Source organism: Phyllobates terribilis, unplaced genomic scaffold, assembly GCF_046119375.1.
Source record: "Phyllobates terribilis strain yellow unplaced genomic scaffold, ASM4611937v1 Scaffold_31__1_contigs__length_13893835, whole genome shotgun sequence".
Taxonomy (NCBI): Eukaryota; Metazoa; Chordata; class Amphibia; order Anura; family Dendrobatidae; genus Phyllobates; species Phyllobates terribilis.
The window spans coordinates 5,635,393-5,643,778 of record NW_027362791.1 but is presented as its reverse complement, the minus strand read 5'-3'; positions in this window follow the sequence as shown (position 1 = coordinate 5,643,778).

Sequence of the window (8,386 nt, the reverse complement as noted above, 5' to 3'; positions counted from 1 at the left end):
GTATAATATATATCCCACGGGGGTAAAATTGAAAGAAGTGTAAAAAAATTTTTTTTTGAACTTAGTCATTTTTCTGGCATTTATCAGACTTTCAGATAGGGGAAATGTCAGTGAGCATTCCGATTTCAGTTCCAGAGCGATTCGCCCAATGAGTCCTTGATATTTAGTCGTTTTCACCCAATTTTCTGGATTTTTGAAAATTTCACTTTTTTGTGAAAATATCCACTAAATGAGGGAATAATATGTGTGAGGGTACCCCAGGAGAGTTGCAAATGTGTGTGGGTATAATATATATCCCATGGGGGTAAAATTGAAAGAAGTTGAAAAAAATTTTTTTTTTGGACTTAGTCATTTTTCTGCCATTTATCAGACTTTCAGATAGGAGAAATGTCAGTGAGCGTTCCGATTTCAGTTCCAGAGCGATTCGCCCAATGAGTCCTTGATATTTAGTCGTTTTCAGCCAATTTTCTGGATTTTTGAAAATTTCACTTTTTTGTGAAAATATCCACTAAATGAGGGAATAATATGTGTGAGGGTACCCCAGGAGAGTTCCAAATGTGTGTGGGAAGAATAAATATCCCACGGGGGTAAAATTGAAAAAAGTTGAAAATTTTTTTTTTTTGGACTTAGTCATTTTTCCGACGTTTATCAGACTTTCTGATTGGGCAAATGTCAGTGAGCGTTCCGATTTCAGTTCCAGAGCGATTCGCCCAATGAGTCGTTGATATTTAGTCGTTTTCAGCCAATTTTCTGGATTTTTGAAAATTTCACTTTTTTGTGAAAATATCCACTAAATGAGGGAATAATATGTGTGAGGGTACCCCAGGAGAGTTCCAAATGTGTGTGGGAAGAATATATATCCCACGGGGGTAAAATTGAAAAAAGTTGAACATTTTTTTTTTTGGACTTAGTCATTTTTCCGGCGTTTATCAGACTTTCAGATAGTGGAAATGTCAGTGAGCATTCCGATTTCAATTCCAGAGCGATTCGCCCAATGAGACCTTGATATTTAGTCGATTTCAGCCAATTTTCTGGATTTTTGAAAATTTCACTTTTTTCATGAAAATATCCACTAAATGAGGGAATAATATGTGTGAGGGTACCCCAGGAGAGTTACAAATGTGTGTTGGTATAATATATATCCCACGGGGGTAAAATTGAAAGAAGTTTAAAAAAAAATTTTTTTGAACCTAGTCTTTTTTCTGGCATTTATCAGACTTTCAGATAGGGGAAATGTCAGTGAGCATTCCGATTTCAGTTCCAGAGCGTTTCGCCCAGTGAGTCCTTGATATTTAATCGTTTTCAGCCAATTTTCTGGATTTTTGAAAATTTCACTTTTTTGTGAAAATATCCACTAAATGAGGGAATAATATGTGTGAGAGTACCCCAGGAGAGTTACAAATGTGTGTGGGTATAATATATATCCCATGGGGGTAAAATTGAAAGAAGTTGAAAAAAAATTTTTTTTGGACTTAGTCATTTTTCTGCCATTTATCAGACTTTCAGATAGGGTAAATGTCAGTGAGCGTTCCGATTTCAGTTCCAGAGCGACTCGCCCAATGCGTCCTTGAAATGTAGTCGTTTTCAGCCAATTTTCGGGATTTTTGAAAATTTCACTTTTTTGTGAAAATATCCACTAAATGAGGGAATAATATGTGTGAGGGCACCCCAGGAGAGTTCCAAATGTGTGTGGGTAGAATATATATCCCACGGGGGTAAAATTGAAAAAAGTTGAAAAAAATTTTTTTGGAGACTTAGTCATTTTTCCGGCGTTTATCAGACTTTCAGATAGTGGAAATGTCAGTGAGCATTCCGATTTCAGTTCCAGAGCGATTCGCCCAATGAGACCTTGATATTTAGTCGATTTCAGCCAATTTTCTGGATTTTTGAAAATTTCACTTTTTTCATGAAAATATCCACTAAATGAGGGAATAATATGTGTGAGGGTACCCCAGGAGAGTTACAAATGTGTGTGGGTATAATATATATCCCGCGGGGGTAAAATTGAAAGAAGTGTAAAAAAATTTTTTTTTGAACTTAGTCATTTTTCTGGCATTTATCAGACTTTCAGATAGGGGAAATGTCAGTGAGCATTCCGATTTCAGTTCCAGAGCGATTCGCCCAATGAGTCCTTGATATTTAGTCGTTTTCAGCCAATTTTCTGGATTTTTGAAAATTTCACTTTTTTGTGAAAATATCCACTAAATGAGGGAATAATATGTGTGAGGGTACCCCAGGAGAGTTCCAAATGTGTGTGGGTATAATATATATCCCATGGGGGTAAAATTGAAAGAAGTTTAAAAAATTTTTTTTTTGGACTTAGTCATTTTTCTGCCATTTATCAGACTTTCAGATAGGGGAAATGTCAGTGAGCGTTCCGATTTCAGTTCCAGAGCGATTCGCCCAATGAGTCCTTGATATTTAGTAGTTTTCAGCCAATTTTCTGGATTTTTGAAAATTTCACTTTTTTGTGAAAATATCCACTAAATGAGGGAATAATATGTGTGAGGGTACCCCAGGAGAGTTACAAATGTGTGTGGGTATAATATATATCCCATCCGGGTAAAATTGAAAGAAGTTGAAAAATTTTTTTTTTTTAACTTAGTCATTTTTCCGACGTTTATCAGACTTTCAGATAGGGGAAATGTCAGTGAGCATTCCGATTTCAGTTCCAGAGCGATTCGCCCAATGAAACCTTGATATTTAGTCGTTTTCAGCCAATTTTCTGGATTTTTGAAAATTTCACTTTTTTGTGAAAATATCCACTAAATGAGGGAATAATATGTGTGAGGGTACCCCAGGAGAGTTCCAAATGTGTGTGGGAAGAATATATATCCCACGGGGGTAAAATTGAAAAAAGTTGAAAAAAATTTTTTTTGGACTTAGTCATTTTTCCGACGTTTATCAGACTTTCAGATAGGGGAAATGTCAGTGAGCATTCCGATTTCAGTTCCAGAGCGATTCGCCCAATGAGTCCTTGATTTTTAGACGTTTTCAGCCAATTTTCTGGATTTTTGAAAATTTCACTTTTTTCGTGAAAATATCCACTAAATGAGGGAATAATATGTGTGAGGGTACCCCAGGAGAGATCCAAATGTGTGTGGGAAGAATATATATCACATGGGGGTAAAATTGAAAAAAGTTGTAAAATATTTTTTTTTGGACTTAGTCATTTTTCCAACGTTTATCAGACTTTCAGATAGGGGAAATGTCAGTGAGCGTTCCTATTTCAGTTCCAGAGCGATTCGCCCAATGAGTCCTTGATATTTAGTCGTTTTCAGCCAATTTTCTGGATTTTTGAAAATTTCACTTTTTTGTGAAAATATTCACTAAATGAGGGAATAATATGTGTGAGGGTACCCCAGGAGAGTTCCAAATGTGTGTGGGAAGAATATATATCCCACGGGGGTAAAATTTAAAAAAGTTGAAAATTTTTTTTTTTGGACTTAGTCATTTTTCCGGCGTTTATCAGACTTTCAGATTGGGCAAATGTCAGTGAGCGTTCCGATTTCAGTTCCAGAGCGATTCGCCCAATGAGTCCTTGATTTTTAGACGTTTTCAGCCAATTTTCTGGATTTTTGAAAATTTCACTTTTTTGTGAAAATATCCACTAAATGAGGGAATAATATGTGTGAGGGTACCCCAGGAGAGTTACAAATGTGTGTGGGTATAATATATATCCCACGGGGGTAAAATTGAAAGAAGTTGAAAATAAATTTTTTTTGGACTTAGTCATTTTTCTGGCATTTATCAGACTTTCAGATAGGGGAAATGTCAGTGAGCAGTCCGATTTCAGTTCCAGAGCGATTCGCCCAATGAGTCCTTGATATTTAGTCGATTTCAGCCAATTTTCTGGATTTTTGAAAATTTCACTTTTTTCATGAAAATATCGACTAAATGAGGGAATAATATGTGTGAGGGTACCCCAGGAGAGTTACAAATGTGTGTGGGTATAATATATATCCCGCGGGGGTAAAATTGAAAGAAGTGTAAAAAAATTTTTTTTTGAACTTAGTCATTTTTCTGGCATTTATCAGACTTTCAGATAGGGGAAATGTCAGTGAGCATTCCGATTTCAGTTCCAGAGCGATTCGCCCAATGAGTCCTTGATATTTAGTCGTTTTCAGCCAATTTTCTGGATTTTTGAAAATTTCACTTTTTTTGTGAAAATATCACTAAATGAGAGAATAATATGTGTGAGAGTACCCAAGGAGAGTTCCAAATGTGTGCGGGTAGAATATATATCCCACGGGGGTAAAATTGAAAAAAGTTCAAAAAAATTTTTTTGGGGACTTAGTCATTTTTCCGTCGTTTATCAGACTTTCAGATAGGGGAATTGTCAGTGAGCGTTCCCATTTCAGTTCCAGAGCGATTCGCCCAATGAGTCCTTGATATTTAGTTGTTTTCAGACAATTTTCTGGATTTTTGAAAATTTCACTTTTTTGTGAAAATATCCACTAAATGACGGAATAATATGTGTGAGGGTACCCCAGGAGAGTTCCAAATGTGTGTGGGTAGAATATATATCCCACGGGGGTAAAATTGAAAAAAGTTTAAAAAAAACTTTTTTTGGACTTAGTCATTTTTCCGGCGTTTATCAGACTTTCAGATAGGGGAAATGTCAGTGAGCATTCCGATTTCAGTTCCAGAGCGATTCGCCCAATGAGTCCTTGATATTTAGTCGTTTTCAGCCAATTTTCTGGATCTTTGAAAATTTCACTTTTTTGTGAAAATATCCACTAAATGAGGGAATAATATGTGTGAGGGTACCCCAGGAGAGTTCCAAATGTGTGTGGGTAGAATATATATCCCACGAGTGTAAAATTGAAAAAAGTTAAAAAAAATATTTTTTTTGGACTTAGTCATTTTTCTGGCGTTTTTTAGACTTTCAGATAGGGTAAATGTCAGTGAGCATTCCGATTTCAGTTCCAGAGCGATTCGCCGAATGAGTCCTTGATATTTAGTCGTTTTCAGCCAATTTTCTGGATTTTTGAAAATTTCACTTTTTTGTGAAAATATGTACTAAATGAGGGAATATTATGTGTGAGGGTACCCCAGGAGAGTTCCAAATGTGTGTGGGAAGAATATATATCCCACGGGGGTAAAATTGAAAAAAGTTAAAAAAATTTTTTTTTTGACTTAGTAATTTTTCCGGCGTTTATCAGACTTTCAGATAGGGTAAATGTCAGTGAGCGTTCCGATTTCAGTTCCAGAGCGATTCGCCCAATGCGTCCTTGAAATGTAGTCGTTTTCAGCCAATTTTCAGGATTTTTGAAAATTTCACTTTTTTGTGAAAATATCCACTAAATGAGGGAATAATATGTGTGAGGGCACCCCAGGAGAGTTCCAAATGTGTGTGGGCAGAATATATATCCCACGGGGGTAAAATTGAAAAAAGTTGAAAAAAATTTTTTTTGAGACTGTCATTTTTCCGGCGTTTATCAGACTTTCAGATAGTGGAAATGTCAGTGAGCATTCCGATTTCTGTTCCAGAGCGATTCGCCCAATGAGTCCTTGATATTTAGTCGTTTTCAGCCAATTTTCTGGATTTTTGAAAATTTCACTTTTTTGTGAAAATATCCACTAAATGAGGGAATAATATGTGTGAGGGTACCCCAGGAGAGTTCCAAATGTGTGTGGGTATAATATATATCCCATGGGGGTAAAATTGAAAGAAGTTTAAAAAATTTTTTTTTTGGACTTAGTCATTTTTCTGCCATTTATCAGACTTTCAGGTAGGGGAAATGTCAGTGAGCGTTCCGATTTCAGTTCCAGAGCGATTCGCCCAATGAGTCCTTGATATTTAGTCGTTTTCAGCCAATTTTCTGGATTTTTGAAAATTTCACTTTTTTGTGAAAATATCCACTAAATGAGGGAATAATATGTGTGAGGGTACCCCAGGAGAGTTACAAATGTGTGTGGGTATAATATATATCCCACGGGGGTAAAATTGAAAGAAGTTGAAAAAAAATTTTTTTTGGACTTAGTCATTTTTCTGGCATTTATCAGACTTTCAGATAGGGGAAATGTCAGTGAGCAGTCCGATTTCAGTTCCAGAGCGATTCGCCCAATGAGTCCTTGATATTTAGTCGTTTTCAGCCAATTTTCTGGATTTTTGAAAATTTCACTTTTTTGTGAAAATATCCACTAAATGAGGGAATAATATGTGTGAGGGTACCCCAGGAGAGTTACAAATGTGTGTGGGTATAATATATATCCCACGGGGGTAAAATTGAAAGAAGTTGAAAAAAAATTTTTTTTTGGACTTAGTCATTTTTCTGGCGTTTTTTAGACTTTCAGATAGGGTAAATGTCAGTGAGCGTTCCGATTTCAGTTCCAGAGCGATTCGCCGAATGAGTCCTTGATATTTAGTCATTTTCAGCCAATTTTCTGGATTTTTGAAAATTTCACTTTTTTGTGAAAATATGTACTAAATGAGGGAATATTATGTGTGAGGGTACCCCAGGAGAGTTCCAAATGTGTGTGGGAAGAATATATATCCCACGGGGGTAAAATTGAAAAAAGTTAAAAAAAATTTTTTTTTGACTTAGTATTTTTTCCGGCGTTTATCAGACTTTCAGATAGGGTAAATGTCAGTGAGCGTTCCGATTTCAGTTCCAGAGCGATTCGCCCAATGCGTCCTTGAAATGTAGTCGTTTTCAGCCAATTTTCGGGATTTTTGAAAATTTCACTTTTTTTGTGAAAATATCCACTAAATGAGGGAATAATATGTGTGAGGGCACCCCAGGAGAGTTCCAAATGTGTGTGGGTAGAATATATATCCCACGGGGGTAAAATTGAAAAAAGTTGAAAAAATTTTTTTTTGAGACTGTCATTTTTCCGGCGTTTATCAGACTTTCAGATAGTGGAAATGTCAGTGAGCATTCCGATTTCAGTTCCAGAGCGATTCGCCCAATGAGACCTTGATATTTAGTCGATTTCAGCCAATTTTCTGGATTTTTGAAAATTTCACTTTTTTCATGAAAATATCCACTAAATGAGGGAATAATATGTGTGAGGGTACCCCAGGAGAGTTACAAATGTGTGTGGGTATAATATATATCCCGCGGGGGTAAAATTGAAAGAAGTGTAAAAAAATTTTTTTTTGAACTTAGTCATTTTTCTGGCATTTATCAGACTTTCAGATAGGGGAAATGTCAGTGAGCATTCCGATTTCAGTTCCAGAGCGATTCGCCCAATGAGTCCTTGATATTTAGTCGTTTTCAGCCAATTTTCTGGATTTTTGAAAATTTCACTTTTTTTGTGAAAATATCCACTAAATGAGAGAATAATATGTGTGAGAGTACCCAAGGAGAGTTCCAAATGTGTGCGGGTAGAATATATATCCCACGGGGGTAAAATTGAAAAAAGTTCAAAAAAATTTTTTTGGGGACTTAGTCATTTTTCCGTCGTTTATCAGACTTTCAGATAGGGGAATTGTCAGTGAGCGTTCCCATTTCAGTTCCAGAGCGATTCGCCCAATGAGTCCTTGATATTTAGTTGTTTTCAGACAATTTTCTGGATTTTTGAAAATTTCACTTTTTTGTGAAAATATCCACTAAATGACGGAATAATATGTGTGAGGGTACCCCAGGAGAGTTCCAAATGTGTGTGGGTAGAATATATATCCCACGGGGGTAAAATTGAAAAAAGTTTAAAAAAAACTTTTTTTGGACTTAGTCATTTTTCCGGCGTTTATCAGACTTTCAGATAGGGGAAATGTCAGTGAGCATTCCGATTTCAGTTCCAGAGCGATTCGCCCAATGAGTCCTTGATATTTAGTCGTTTTCAGCCAATTTTCTGGATCTTTGAAAATTTCACTTTTTTGTGAAAATATCCACTAAATGAGGGAATAATATGTGTGAGGGTACCCCAGGAGAGTTCCAAATGTGTGTGGGTAGAATATATATCCCACGAGTGTAAAATTGAAAAAAGTTAAAAAAAATATTTTTTTTGGACTTAGTCATTTTTCTGGCGTTTTTTAGACTTTCAGATAGGGTAAATGTCAGTGAGCGTTCCGATTTCAGTTCCAGAGCGATTCGCCGAATGAGTCCTTGATATTTAGTCGTTTTCAGCCAATTTTCTGGATTTTTGAAAATTTCACTTTTTTGTGAAAATATCCACTAAATGAGGGAATAATATGTGTGAGGGTACCCCAGGAGAGTTCCAAATGTGTGTGGGTATAATATATATCCCATGGGGGTAAAATTGAAAGAAGTTTAAAAAATTTTTTTTTTGGACTTATTCATTTTTCTGCCATTTATCAGACTTTCAGATAGGGGAAATGTCAGTGAGCGTTCCGATTTCAGTTCCAGAGCGATTCGCCCAATGAGTCCTTGATATTTAGTCGTTTTCAGCCAATTTTCTGTATTTTTGAAAATTTCAC